The 15,568-nt window shown below is 41.5% G+C and overlaps 1 protein-coding gene across 1 annotated transcript in view; it reads right to left on the bottom strand.

The window, feature by feature from the left end:
* The window catches only part of LOC139692927 (protein jagged-1b-like), a 503,367-nt gene that overhangs the window by 275,417 nt on the left and 212,382 nt on the right, over positions 1 to 15,568 (bottom strand). The gene's annotated exons all lie outside the window — the stretch shown is intronic.

Here is a 15,568-nt window from a genome sequence, read left to right as displayed (position 1 = left end):
GAGGGGGAGTGAGAGAAAGGGGGAAAGAGAGAGAAAGAAAGACAGATGGAAGAAAAAGAGTCGCTATCGGAGCGTATCTAGAAAAAGATTTCGACGGAGGAGGAGAGGCGGAAGGGGAGAAGAAGAATGAGTGGAGCAGAAGGAGATCATTGCGGCGAGGCCATTAGTTTCTCACGCATTTAAAGAGTTCAACTCCTTTGAAGACACCCACTACATTACACACCCGTTATGTGCTCCGCTTATGTTTATTTTTTTGCCATCCCTTACTCGCCGCCGGAAATTGAGGCTCGCGATCTTTTTACACGGAACACTCCCCTCTCTCCATGGCGACGAAGCTCGCTGGACACAAAATGGACGCTAAGAGGGCGTTGTTATGAGAGGAGGTAGGTGTATTGTGATGAGTAAAACACGGGCGAAGGGGGGGGGGTGTGGCGTAGGAGGAGGGGTGCCGAGCAACTACGTCCGATACGCCACGGGGGCAACTAAGGAACACACTCTCTCTCAGCTCTTCTCCCGGTTCAATTTCTCAAGATACCCTTTTCGACAAAATAGACTCTCCAGCTAAGTGTCCCGATCAATTCGAATATTTGGATGACAATACAGGCACCTGTAAGCGTGCAGAGTTCTGAATGGCATGCTATAATGAGATAATGAATGTGTTCAAATGATATTAACATGAAGAAGCACTAAAAAACAAGAGAATAGGAAAGAAACGATGTGCTTCTAACATCCTTTAACTGAGATAGAATATATATATATGCATACGAAGGCATATTCAAGTATACATATATATATTTATAATTTTCTCCGCAAGACGCAAACCAGTTTGACGATAGACATTCTCGAACCATTTCCTCATTCTGCATCAATCAAATCAAAGATAGGAAAAAGAACGGCATTTTATGTTCAGTTCTAAGCTTTCATTGAAGTGTAAATGCAACGCGCATGTAACGATCAAAAGTATGAATACAAATAAAATTTCAGTGAAAGACTGCCACAGAATGTTTTTGAGCAATTAATCCTGTATGGGTCTTCATCTGTGTTCAGTGTGTACTTATGAAAAACTTATTTCACTATTGTGTTTTTATAGACAGTGAAAACCAATGAGATCTAGAATAGCAATGTGTTTATAAGTAACAATAAGACACTAGACAGAGAATTCAAAATGGCGGGTAAGTAAAAGTGATTTGTCCAGTTCCATACCCAACATTTTTGTAAATGACCTGAAATTACTAGTGATTGATTCAATTCACAATCAAAACGAAGTAGATTCGAAATAATATCGAAATAAAATAAGTTCATTCGTAGGATAATTGAACACTCCCACATCTTACCCTGATGAAGCTAACTTAAATATTATTATTAAGTGGAATTATACCGTTTAAGGTAGGTTTTGAATGAACGCAAGATACCAAAAGGTATAGCGATAATATCCTTGTCTCTCCTAACAAAACACAATCCATCATTTAACACTATACTAAACTCCTCTTCAATTGTGCATACTTCCTCTCTTCATTCCGTTCGACATCTCCATCCTATTCCTACCCCTTCCTCGCTTGACTTGACATTCTCCCCTCCATCAGAGTCTTCAACATCTCATTGCCAATCAAACCACGCTCCATATTAAAGTTTTGTCGAGCTTTAAATTAACCTCTTTTGTCATCGTCCCTGTCATCAACTCCGCCCATCTTGTAGAAACGTCTTAGCTTAATGAGAGAGATTCATTTTCTTTTGTCCCTACTACTTTGATCATTTGGGTCCAAAGCACCTTCAAGATGGCGTAATGTTTCGGTGATTTTTAGGATAGCTTACTATTATTAGGAAAAAAATCGGATCCTAATAAAAAAACTACATCCGCTCGGACAAAAGTAAACGCGGCGAAGAACAAAGGTTAAACCAAAAGGAAGCTTTTGGCATCAGGATGACGCTCTCTTTTGGAATTCGCAGTCTTAAATGCTTCGCCGAAACGATCAACCGTGAACCGCGCTTATTTAATTTATATTTCCTCTTTCACTCGACTCCATTCCGGCTGAATAATAGCGTTCGCCGCTTCTCCTCCCCCTCCCCCAACCAAACCACTCTTTTCAATTCCTCCCGCGAGTCCCCAGGACAAATAGTCGTATTTTGCGGGGATGAACCCGGCGCGCGTAATTACCATCGCCGCTCACTGCCGAACTCAAATATCTTTCACTTCCACCCCTTCTTCCTTCCTTCCTCTCCTCTTTAGTTCCCTTTCCTTCCCCTTCCTCCTACTTCCTTCCACCTCTCCACCCACTCCTCCCCAAACCCCCCTGCGGGCAGAACACCCCTCCCACCTCAACCCCCCCATATCACCTTCCTGTGTCTAAGCCGCCACGGAACTCACAAAGGGAGTAAACTCCCACATCCTGTGGTCTTGCAATGAGGTCCTCTTCATGAGAGAGAATGGGAGGATACGTCCCGCTGAACCAAACCGCAACTGTCCTACCGATGATGTACGGAATAATACAAAAAAAACATATGTAAGTGGGATAGGGGGAGCGCTCAGCTCTCTTCCACCAACCCCCCCCCCCATATACCGCGTTCATCGGACATCCCTCACCCCCGACCATCCCCTGTTCCCGGCCAAACCACTACGCCATCCCGTCCGCTACCACTCTCCTGCCCACCTCCACAACCCTATCCTACCACCCCAGCCTCCATTTTCCCTCCGACCATTAAATCCCACCTCTCTCTCTCTCTCTTTCTTAGAGTCTTCCCCCGATCTTGTTGTTTCGTGTGAACGTGTGCGTTCGTGTGTGTGTGTGTGTGTGCGCGCGCGAGTCGATTTTTTTCCCTCTAACTTTTATTCTCCTCTCGCGGCAGGGGTTGGAGTCGGATGAAGTGTTTTCAGTCAAAGGGAAAGAAAAGATTTCTCTTCCTTCACCGCGAGCCGGAGGGAAAAAATAATGTGGAGAGAGAAGGGGTGGTGGGAGGAGGAGGAGCCGAGTGGAGTGGTGGGGGTTCTTTTATAAAATCGCAATGACATTTTAATAAATATTTCAAGGAAGAAGTGACTTAAAGATCCATTAATAACATCATTACAACAGAAGAGAAATCTTAAATGGGATCTCTACATGAGAACGTTGTCCATCATGAGATACGTGTATGTTTTCTACATTGGAAATAATGGCAGGGGACAGCTTAAGAAATACGCGCTATTCATACAAAAATGCTTTAAAATCTAGTTGAATAATGGCATCCCGTATACAGGCTTTAGTAGGAAGGCATTTAGAGTCCTGGTATCAATACGTTCATCTTTCTTGGCATCATGTTTATCAATGCAACTCGCACACTAATCGGTTGTTTGACAGATAAAAAGGTGTGTGCATACGCATATATATATAATATATATATATACATAATATATATATATATATATATATTATGTATACATGTATATATATTTATTTATATACAAGTAATTCATTGGTTAAGTTAGGTTTTGGATGGACACAACTACCAAATAAATATTTTGTGACTACTAACAAAATGCAATCCAGCAACCTATCCCCTAGAGTAGGTTGCTGGATTGTGTTTTGTTAGGAGTCACAAAATATTTATTTGGTAGTTGTGTCTATCCAAAACCTACCTTGACCGGTAGATTAATATATAATAATTATATATATATATATATATATATATATATATATATATATATATATATATATATATATATATATATAATAATAATTTGCTCCACAGTATGATCAACAGTAAATTACGTGCGTTGACTAGAAAAGCGTAAAGCAATATAAGCAATCTCCCGTTTTCATAATGAAAAATAGTTTGTGCTTCGAGACAAACGTCTACCACATAATATTTCATCTACTGAAAAAACGAACGTGAAATCATTTGAGTTTCATCAGTCTAAAATCTCTCATTCTGTAAATAGGATCCTAATGTTTTTTCACCAAAATTAAATGAATAATATCATAGTTCTCTAGCCCGGATAAATTGATGAAAATACGATGATTAATATTATTAATTATAAACTCTCATTAATAGCAACCAATAAGAACAAATTAAACGTAATTCATAAACACGTAAAAATGTCGGCAAATGTTTTATGCAAACTCACCACTCCCGAATGATCAGGCAATGGGCAACAAGACAGGATCTTACGAAGATTTACGACTTACCTGCGAAAGAAAAGAAACAAATGAATTAGACAAGGTCTTCACTTAATTTTCATAAAACAGAATAAAAACATGTACATATGATCATTAAATGGATGATATTTTATGCGCTCAAGACAGCTGAGGTTTTCTGTGGAAAACATCGAATACAAATATTCTCAACTACACAAGCATACAAACAAAAAATACTGTAGTTTGGAATATTACAAGATATTTTCATTTATTAATACACGAGAGTTATTTTTTTTTAAGTCGGCTCGGTTTGGCCATTGAAAAAATTAATTCGTTAGAAATAGTTTTAATTGATGGTTTTCTTTTCCAACAAACCTATTTCTCTTTTATACATAACCGCCGTTCACTTCTAAGCACTTTTCATAACACTCTGCCAGCTTCTTTTATCCCTCAGTATAGAAGTTTGCCACCTGGGAATTGAACTAGTTGACAACGGTTGTCTTGTGCTGATCATCGTCTTCAAACCGTTGTCCATCAAACAAGAGCTGTGCGTCTAACATGCGCTATTCGTCCACCAAAGCACTGTATCATGTGCAAGAGGAGGAAATAGTCGCTAGGAGCACGGAGCGGTCCAAAAACGCTCGTCCAGGCAACATTCTTTGACCTTTGTGTGTTGGTCGGTAAACATTTTCGGTACCCACCTTGCACACAAATTGCGATATGCGAAATTTTCCACAAATATCATATAAACAGTTGTGCGTCCAACAAGAGTAAATTTATCAAATGGGGCACTAATCGTCAATCGTCGATCAGGTCTTGGTTCACTAATTGAACGACGATTTCATCGGCCTGAATACCGCGCCTGCACCTACTCTGCTCTTCTTCATCCACATTTGTGAAGCCTTTTTTGAAGTTTAGACACCATTGTCTAACCTCTCCTTCATTCATTTCTGTAGGTCTATAAACTAGGCGCAATTTCCGATGAATTTGGGCAGCTGATGATTGACCCGTTTACGCACAAATACCGAATCAAAGCACACATTTCGCAACTGGCGGAAGGAACGATTTTCGCGGACATTGTTATACAGGTTACCTGTATCTGCATTTACCGACACGACAAACACGACGCCTGAATCAAAAAAGCAATAACTTCCGTGGCTTCCAATACAATCGATAGATGGCACTGCATGCGTACAGATTTGTTCCTACCCGTCAATATTTAAATATACGTAAACGTTTCTTACTTTTGAAATATGCCTCATACGGTTCAACTAAGTTATGATTACTGCTATCAATTCTAACTAAAAACCAATAACCAGGCTCAGACTCGAATATAGCCCGCTATGAAATTTCGTGACAGATAGCAGTTAGAAAGTGTCACACCAGAATAATATTAGCTAGCAGCCATCTGTTACAGGGCTTCCTTGTTTGTTGTACAACTTACTGTTTTTATATATACTGTTACATTGTTACCTGTTATTTGTTATTTGTTGCTTATAAATGTTATGTACAACAACCTGGATAAATAAACACCTTTTTGAATTGAATTGTTAAATAAACATCGACTAACACTGGAAAGGTACACGTTCGTCAATTACACTTTCGTTTGTCATTTTTTCCTATGTGCCGATTGCACACACATTGTCGCTGAAGGGTTGGACGTTGTCGCACCGAAGCAGCATTTAAACGAAGGTCTAACGCCCAGTCAATAGGGATTCTGGTCTGGTTAAATAAACATCCCCATAGCGGCTTCACAATTCTTCTTCCACACGATCCTTGCAAGGAACTGTCCTCGAGGAGCAATTATAATTCACTAAAAAGCTCGCTTTCTTTCAATAATTCTACGGTGGCCACATTCAAAATTATCATTTCACTTTCATCTCAAAAACGTATGTGATTGGCCTAAACATACTTTAGAACGACCGATCACTTGTTGCGAGTTTTACATCAGGACAGGAGTGAATCAAGTCCGCAGAATGGAAAATATAATAAGCATAAAACGTCTTCTGCCCGAAACAATCACAAGACAGTATATCGCATGATGGAAGGAAGAACATGCGGTGTGAACGCAACAGAAGAGAACTCGAACGTTCAGATGGGAAGAACAAGTAAATATTACGCAGCAACACGGTAATCAGAAAGCAAAAAGGATGAGCTCCACTCAATGGATCCAGTTTTTTCTCCCCTGCGCCCCCCCGTCTCTCCCCCCCCGGACGATTCCCCCTCCCACCTTTAATGGCATGGTTTTCAAATAAAGAGACGCTGAAGATAATGAAAAAGTAATTATGATCTTAATTGTTGCAGTTGAGGGAAAAAACTTCATTATGCAGATCGAGTCCGGTCGTTTCTTTCCTCGAGCAATGAGATCCTCTCCCCCCACCCCCCCTCTTTCCCCTCATTTTCTCCTCCCTTCCCCCTTCCGCCCCCTCTCCACCGAAATGGATGCCGGAGATAATCTCATTTCATGTGTTTGGCGGTTTTTTCTCAGGTCGGTGGACATAAATTAATTGGAGACGGTGCTTGGCATTCGTCCGAGAGAAGGAAAAAAGGGGGAGTCGAGGCCGTTGGATCAATCGACGAATCAAACGGAAGCCGAATTCGGGGTTGGGAGTGTTCTCCTGTTGGAGAGAAATCTTCGGGGTCGGTTTGTTCGCTTCCAAGTATCCGCTAATTAGTCTCTCCTCAGTCGGTCTGTGTAGGAGGCCCTATGTCGTCGGACCCCTTAAGGTGAAGGGTTCCACCAGGACAAGATTCCTGGAAAGGGTCGCAAAAGGTGGATAATTAACACCTCAACAGCCTCGCCCACCTGTTCCGATCTCCTTGGATATCTCCGTCCTCTCATTCGTGGAATAAGCGGAAGTTCAAATTAATTGGAATCCCAAGATTGTTATAACGATTCCTTCTGTGCTACATTTTGCCGCGAGGGCAGCTCTGACACGACCACCGTAAAAGACCGTTTGATGATACTCCACCGAAACCAATCTCACTGGGACACACTTGAGTCGCGAAATTGTGAGCTGTCAGAACAAAATCGACTCTTGAGACAAGATCACCTTGGGAATTATTTTTCCTGACACATTAATCAAAGCGATTTCACTAAGGACCCTGTGAAATCATACAGCAATGTTAATGTTGATTCCAACATGGAACGAACCGCACTAAGTGGACTACGCTGCGATGAAATCAGATCAGTGTTAACGGACAATTACGTCTATAAATTGATCTGCTTGGATTTCTTTGACAGAGTCATTTTTTTAAATGTATATCACAATTGGTTGACATCTAACCCATATAACACAGACGAACGTTTACGGTCCAACTTATATGTTTGGCTCATCAATAAATGTCGTGATAACGAATATAGTAATGTATCCGAGCTGATACCTATACAAACATTTACCCACACTTTAATGGAATTGTACGAATATTAATGCAAAAGTGTGAGATTTTTTAAATAAATTAAATGCATTAATCATGACGACGTCCAATACAAAATAGATTGGTAAATGAACAATTAATATTAGTTCAAAGTGAAAATACGTCAATATTATAATTTCAGACTTCTAAGCCTTTGGTGAATAAAAAAACTAAAAAAATGCATAGTTTCCAGTTTTTTCAGGGAGAGCATGTTTACGCATGAAGGTTAATATATAATCAAATATATTCTTAGAAGTCTGGATGAGCTGCATACGCGTAAAAGTGCTCTAAAGGCAATAACCAAGCTCATAATACAACTGGTTCAAGTAGCACCATGTCATTAGAAACAAATCTTGCTCCGATAGTACATTTCCTACAATACTGTATCTTATTACAACATTCCCTCCATAAGAGTCAGACATAGGGAAAGGGCTCACTGTTTAAATCTTTCTGGAATTCAATTTCTTTCTTGAAAGTCAGAAAAAGCCTCTGGAAAATCTTTAATCGAAATGGAAAGATTGAGTTAATGGTATCCTCGTTTTGTGCTGTTTTTAAACAAAGCATCTGAGGTGACTGTTCAGACTGCGAAGAAGTTTTCCTCGAGAGTTCATAGAAGTCGCTAACGCGAGGAATGTCCAACTATTTATTAATGGTATGCTAGTCATTAAGGTAGGCTTTGGCTGGTCATACATAATAACATCCGCTCCATTTCAATGCCTCACCTATCAAGACACAACCCGGCAACCTATACTACACTAAACCCATCTTCAATTCCACATCCTTTCCACCTCCTTTCATGCCAACTAACGTACACCTTTCCTTTTCTTCCCTCAACTCGCCTACCTAAAGTCCTCCCCTCTAACGCAAACTCTTCAACACCACCACCAATCAAGATGCTCCGCAACCACTTTTCTATGTCCAACTATGCCTTTGAGAGCATCAAAGCTGGTTAGCGCTCCGTAGATTCAACGGACGGCGGATTATGTGGCTCGCAATAACTTTACTGTCGTGTGAATTTGTCGAGAGGTCATTTCGGACTATTCCGCGCAGGAAAAACGAAGCGTTCTCCGCGGAGTTCGCGCAAAAAACAAGGAAACCTTTTAAACATTATTATTGATCCTTAAAAACTAAAATGCAGGCTGTGCGATAAATTCCCACGTGCAAACCACAAGAAGGAATAGTGGAAGTCACAAGATATGTGGTTTTCATTTCTCGTGCACTCCTAAACGTCTTAACGACTCGGTACCGAAAAAGAATATGTACATACATCCGCGTACGGATGAAAAGTCTTCTTTTCGTCGTCTAGACAACTTCATAATTCAACCAATAGGCAAGGGTTTTCATCTCCAGAGATATCCAGGCACGCATCTCATTCCCACAATCCAACAATGGCAATTGACCGGACAGGACTCCATTAACGGGGAAGTCAGTCGGACGCGTACTTTTTCACGGTTCTACGGAATGGGAATGGCAGCGAAATGCACCAAAAAGCCTCCCAACACACTACAACTTTAAACGGGCGTTTAATAACCGCCTCTCCTCCTTTCCCTCCATCCCTGCCTCTCCACTCCTCACCCCCTCTCCCTCATTCACCCGACCGACATAAGCAATAAGACTTCCCCCAGCAGGTGTCCCACCCCACCCCACCCCCCGGCCCCCTTTAAGAGCGGCCGAAGGGCAACAGGTGGCCCCAGGGCTCCAGACACCTCCATCCACCCCAACCGCCGCCCCGCAAAGTCGCCTCAAGGGTCGTATATACCCCCCACCCCCTTAACACCACTCCCCTCCCCCAGAGGAGAGTCGTCCTCTTCCCCTCTCTCACCGACCACACTCCATCGAACCAGCTCAGCATCGTCATCCGACTGCGCTCTTCTTGGCCGGCTATCTCCCTCCGACCCTCCCGGCGAGCGACCACCCCGGAGTCCCCGGACACTGAGCCAAAAACGGTACTTCCGAGTGCTCGCATGGATGAGAAGATGGCTCTCCTTCGCATGCAAACGGTGATGTCGGCGTGGGCGGAAGGAGAATGGTATAGGTTTTTTGTCATAGGGATGCGTACACGCCGAGCAGATTTGCAGGAAAAGTCTCCGAAGCACTTGGATACAATAAGAAAGAGAGAGATTGGCACCAAAATTGACAATGATTGAAGTACTCGTTCTTCCCTCGAATTTAGGTTGGCCGCATTTGGAATACGCGGCCGGTGGTTGGAATCAGTGGAAGAAAACTACAAGTAAGGACTCGGAAAATGTTTACAGAAAATCTGAACTATTATTTTTTTTAAATGCAGAGAGAAACGAGTGCGTGTGACGGGCATTCCCGAAGACTGAAATGAGATGATTGGCCCCACATTATATTTCGGAGTAATTAACTTCCACCGGACGTCCAGGACAATGCTCGTCATTTGTGGATGTACGGCAGAGTTAAAAAACCATTTACCCAACTGTACGTCAACCGTCGAAATCATAGCAGATGAACTTTTACCTAACTAGGCTTTCACCTCTTTCGGTTATAAGTCTTTTAAATAGAAGTGGTTAACCACTCAACGAAACTCATTTATTTCCATTTTCCTAAATTAACAAAGGATTTTTGCTTTAAATCGACTATGGAAATGAAACCATGATACGGGCATAGCTGAGATTTAAACACCATTCCAGGGAGAGATGTGTCTTACCACTAAAAGCAAACCTTTTCCAATACTATGAGTGCCATATATTGTATTTTCTAAAGTATTATTAAACGGCCCACATAAATTGGACCACTACGATAAAATAAAAGAGGTATATATAGACCCCCACCTTTGACAGATTCAAGTACCTCCACACTCGTAAAAAAAATCAAAGGTAACCATTTCTTCATTGTGATATTTAAAGAGCCAAATTTATTTAAACTTCACTTGAACGTAGCCATTATCGAGTGATGTAGATATGTGTGTACGTTAGACCTAGTGTACCCGTCAATGTGTGCGTGTGAAAATACATATTTGCACTTACATATGTATCAAGTATATTTTTAAACCTAAAAGGCTGGAGTCCTAACATCCCCCGCAACATGCCCAAGCGAAGGTTTTCGGGATATTTTGCAGATGCAGATCTCCATCCAGCAAAATACAGAAAAAATACTGCTTATTTTAAAACAAGCATCACCAGTTCAAAATTAAATCCAATTGAGAAAAGAAACAGTGAGAACTCGGCGGAGAGACGCGTAGAATTAAGTGTACAAGTTATACCCCGGGGTCATTCATTTATTTTTTCTAATAAAATACCTTAAGCTGCCTCTCGATGTTCAAAAGTACCCCAAGGCATATAGCGACAATTATATATCCCAGTAGGATCAGTTACTCCTTATGCTCAAATGAAATATGCTTCCACTCTCTCCCCGCCCACTAGTAATGAATTACCTCATCCCAATTAACATTCGCAATTTTTAATTGAAATAATTTCATACCCGAGTAATGCGGCACTTGACGCCCGACAACCTCAAAAATATAAAACCCACGGGCACACCACCGGTGGGGAAAGAGAGAAAGAGAGACATAAATCGGACATTATTCCCCTTTGGGGGAAAGCGCAGAGGAAGCAAAGGAGTAAGGGGGAAGACGCGAGTGATGGCACCCATTCTCCCTCAACCCGTGACTTCGGCTCCGTTCCTCCCGCCCTCTCCTGTACCCGGGAAAGATTACGTGTCCATGAGCGCGCAGGCAACTAAAGGGAACTGGAGGTTAAAGAAATGAACGATGTTTATTCTTAACCGTAAGGAGATCCAACGAGGAACCGAGGGTTGGAGGAGGAATGGGGGGAAGGCGGGAAGAGGAGGGTGAAAAAAGTATAATAAAAGGGAGGAGAGATACACGGACGAAGGGTACAGACGTCGCACAATTCCCTCCATCCCCATCCACATCACCTTCGCGCGCATCTCCCGGTCCGAACACGTTTCCTGGACCGCGGAACTCATGTGCATTCACACACTTGGGAACGGACGCGCGACGCCTCGGGGTAACACCTGCGCGCAGGGCCGCCGTCTCTCCTGTCGCACCCACCCCTCTAAACGAGCAAGCCGCCACCGCGCGACCCGAAGCAGCTATCGTAACGGGTAATTAGAGATTTGATGGGGGGAGTGGATGAGGGAAACGGAGGAGGGAGGGAGGTTAAGGAGATAGGGACTCTAAACTTCACCCCCACCATCACCCTTCTCACTCTCCCACCTCGTTTTGAGTATTATATTATTATTCCCCCCCCTTCCACCCCCCTCTCCGCCGCAAACCTTCTTCCTGCGCTCGAAAATTCATCCGTCCCACGCTCCATAAGAGGGATATAAGAAAAATGATCAGCTGCTAAGGTCGAGAGTCGCAATAAAAAGTAATTAATTTTTCACACGTGCAGCAGCATTTGTATTAGTTTATAGTAATGGGGAAAATTCTCGCTCCGTGGGAAAGACCTTTTTCTCAGTTGATGCGTTTATGGCTACTAAAACTGAAGTTTGACGCGAGTGTGTTGATCGCGGGGCTGGTAGGAGGGGGGGGAAGATGGGGGGGGGGGGCGAGAGGGTGGTTTGGCATGATTGCTAGCCGTGATGCCGTTATTTATCTCCTTTGGTTTTAATGGCAGAGAAGACCAACCGCCCCCCCCCCCCAAAGAAACGCTTTTGAAGTGATGGACGGGATGAAGAAAAAAAACTTCCCGACTGCATTTCGTGGTGCATTCCATACCGCGGTCATCAACTCGAAGGATGATTTGATGCGTGGAGTTCATATCTACGTCTACAACTACAAAACACCTCACCAATTACCGATACTGCGTGTGGCGGAGGATGTAAGGGCACCAATTTTCACGGGGCCTCCGTTTATGGCATCCAAAACCACAGTAGAACATCAAAGAAAATTCGCACTAATTATCGGTGACCAAAAGTCCAGAGTATGTAGGAAGTTTCTGATGCATTGGGCCTATCACGGCGATAAAATATCAGGGTTTATATTATGTTCCTATTTATATTCATGCGTGAGATATTGGTTAACATTAAATCCATGAATTTCTACAGAGTTGAATTGACATGGCAAAATGAATTATCGAGCTTACATAGATTTCAACTAAATTATAAGAAGGGTAACTCGGCGACGCTCCTCGACATAAATGTGTAAAATGTAGATTATATATACTATATATAGGTACAATATTAATATATACATACAATTACTAATATATATATACAAACATACATATATTAAAAACTTGGACAGCAACAGCACCGTCACACGTTATTTCTTAATAATTTCGAGGGAATTTAGCTCCGTCTTCCTCAGAAGAAAATATACATGCATACACACACACACACACATATATATATATATAAATATATACATAAATATATATATATATATATATATATATATATATATATATATATATATATATATATATATATATATTCAAAATAAAGCTAACTTTGATTTTTATTTGGAAACATACAAAAAGCAAATCGAAATGTTTTCAAAGGAAATACTAAATGAAATAGCATACAATTAGGACAAAAAAAATATTTAACCGCCAAAGCTGAAGAAAAGATAAGAGAATAAAAGAAAAATGAAATTTCAAGACATCAAAAACGCATAACGATGGCTATTAAATCAAACATTTAACCCTAAATTCGCGGATGATAAAATAAACATTCCCACCCACGGCAAATATAACGTTTTATCACAATGGGAATTCGAAAAGAGTCGATTTAATAAGCCGGGAGACGCTCTTGGACCTAGAGCAGCACGCTCGCCCAGATGAAAATCTAAACGACGACGAACTGCGAGCCACCCATAAAATGCTTCTCCCGGGGCGAAAATCCGAATATCCAACAAGGCCTACCTCCTTCACACCCCCTAACGGACTTAACGATCTTGGGAAGAGGGGAGGGGGGGTTAACCGGGGGCCGGGACGGGATAAACGTCTTTTCGGGCCCCGGAGTACGTCCCGCCTCGACGCGTACAGCTTTTTGCCCGTGCCCCCGGGGTCCACTCGGGAGAGATCTCGACGAGTCGAGGAACGCCCATCACCTAATGAAGTTCAACCAGCGATGACTCTTAACTCATTCCGCCCGGGCTCAAAAACCCGGGGGAAACCGGGGGCACGCATCAAAACGTCCGGGGGAGGTGGTAGCCTCGAGCCCCGGGGGCGAAAAATACCTCACGGGAGAGAGGTTTGATTTAAAAGGCTTAAAAAGCGTGCGTCTGCTTTAAGTGGGTGGAGAGGGTCGAGGAATAGTCCTCCGGTTCTATCCGATGCTCCCGAGACGACTAAACGACCACAAGACAAGCAGAGAAGAGACAACCGTAAGATGGGCATAAATAGTTCAGGGTTGGAACATTAAGTTATCCCAAACTAATTATCACCTCCGCCGGATGGGTCAGCAATTATTACCTATTGGCTGTCACGGATAATGATAGTTCAAGTCCTTCAAATCCAACCTCAACCCCCGAAATTAGGACAAAATGAAAACTGTGAAATGATTTCAGCGTCCCATTCCAAAATGACGATGGATCATTCGTATTTCTGATGAAATATAATTTGTTTCCAATTCCTCTCGTTAGAATACATCAGAAGGGAACTTGTGTTCTGAAAGAAATGTTTCGATTTATAATCTTTGGAGACCAGAATGGAATGCTACCGATTGTTGATAATGCGATGGAAAGCATCTGCAAAATTAAAAAAAAATATATATATACACACACACAGGTATAAATGCATGCCTATATGCATGTAAATACACTTATGAACTATTTTAACGCTGTCATATTTCGATTTCTTATATTAATGTATGTATATATATATATATATATATATGTATATGTATATATATATATATATATATGTATATGTATATATATATATATATATATATATATAAATGGCCTATATATATATGTGTGTGTGTATATATATATGTGTGTGTGTATATATATGTATATATATATATATATATATATATATATATATATATATATATATATATATATATAGGGCATGTTAAAGGCACAATATCTCTGAAATCTTAATCCGCATTTATATCCCTCACCTGCGACCCAAAATGGATTCGTAAGTGCACAGCCACTAGCAATAAAGAATGTCAAAAGACAGTAATGTGTTTCAATTATCTCGTTCCAAAACATATACTCGTATGTATACGGAATTATCTGCACCATAGGAATTAAAATTCGTGATATAAAAGCATAAAAAGAACGAAGTGAGCCTTCTTCGGAATGGCGAAAAATAAAAGCATCTCGCGCATTCGCATGGCAGGTGAAAGCAGTTGCCTTCTTTTTTCTTCCTCAAGAGGCTCTCACATTATTTTGGTTAAAGAATGAGCCAATTTAAAGATACCCTCCTTCTTCCATGAGCGAAAGCGAGGCGGAACATATTTAAGGGATTACCATTTATTATCCCCACGTTCGCCCTCGGATAGAGAACTCCCTTTGGATCGTAAATTTTCTCCTACAAATAACGTGGAAAAGCGGATCTCAGAATAGCAAAATTCCTTGTTAAGCCAAAGATGGCACCGAGATGATGTCGCCTTGGGAAGCGGCAGCAACCTCGATTAAAGAGCCTGCGGGCGACAGCGGACCGCCAACGCGTTTGCACTTTCTCTTTTGTGTCCTCTGGAGTTTCTGCTGCCGATATATTTATTGTAACCCGGAAGACGCATCCCAAGCATGCGGAGCTATCAATCAGTATATGTTAACGAGGATCATAAAACAAATAATTAAACGAAGAATTTATATGCATAATAATAAAGAGAAATGGAATGATTGACCGTCACTGGATCGTGGGAACAGCAACTGAACTGAGCACGGGACACATAAATGGATGAAGGCAAGTTTACTGAGAAACTGGCAAGTTAATGATAATATGAGATACGGTCATAAAGAAAGTTGAGACTCCTTCTTTATTCTTTATTGGGGCATTTAAGTGTTTTGCATCGCCCTTGTGATCGGCAAATTTTTATGAGTTCCATCGTACCGAAATACGGAAGGTAAAATAGGAATTGCAAATGTAATAAAA

Source organism: Hetaerina americana, unplaced genomic scaffold, assembly GCF_022747635.1.
Source record: "Hetaerina americana unplaced genomic scaffold, ioHetAmer1.1.p SCAF_44, whole genome shotgun sequence".
In the NCBI taxonomy this organism is placed as follows: domain Eukaryota; kingdom Metazoa; phylum Arthropoda; class Insecta; order Odonata; family Calopterygidae; genus Hetaerina; species Hetaerina americana.
Note: the sequence above shows the minus strand (reverse complement) of the source record. Positions and strands in the feature narration are given on the sequence as shown.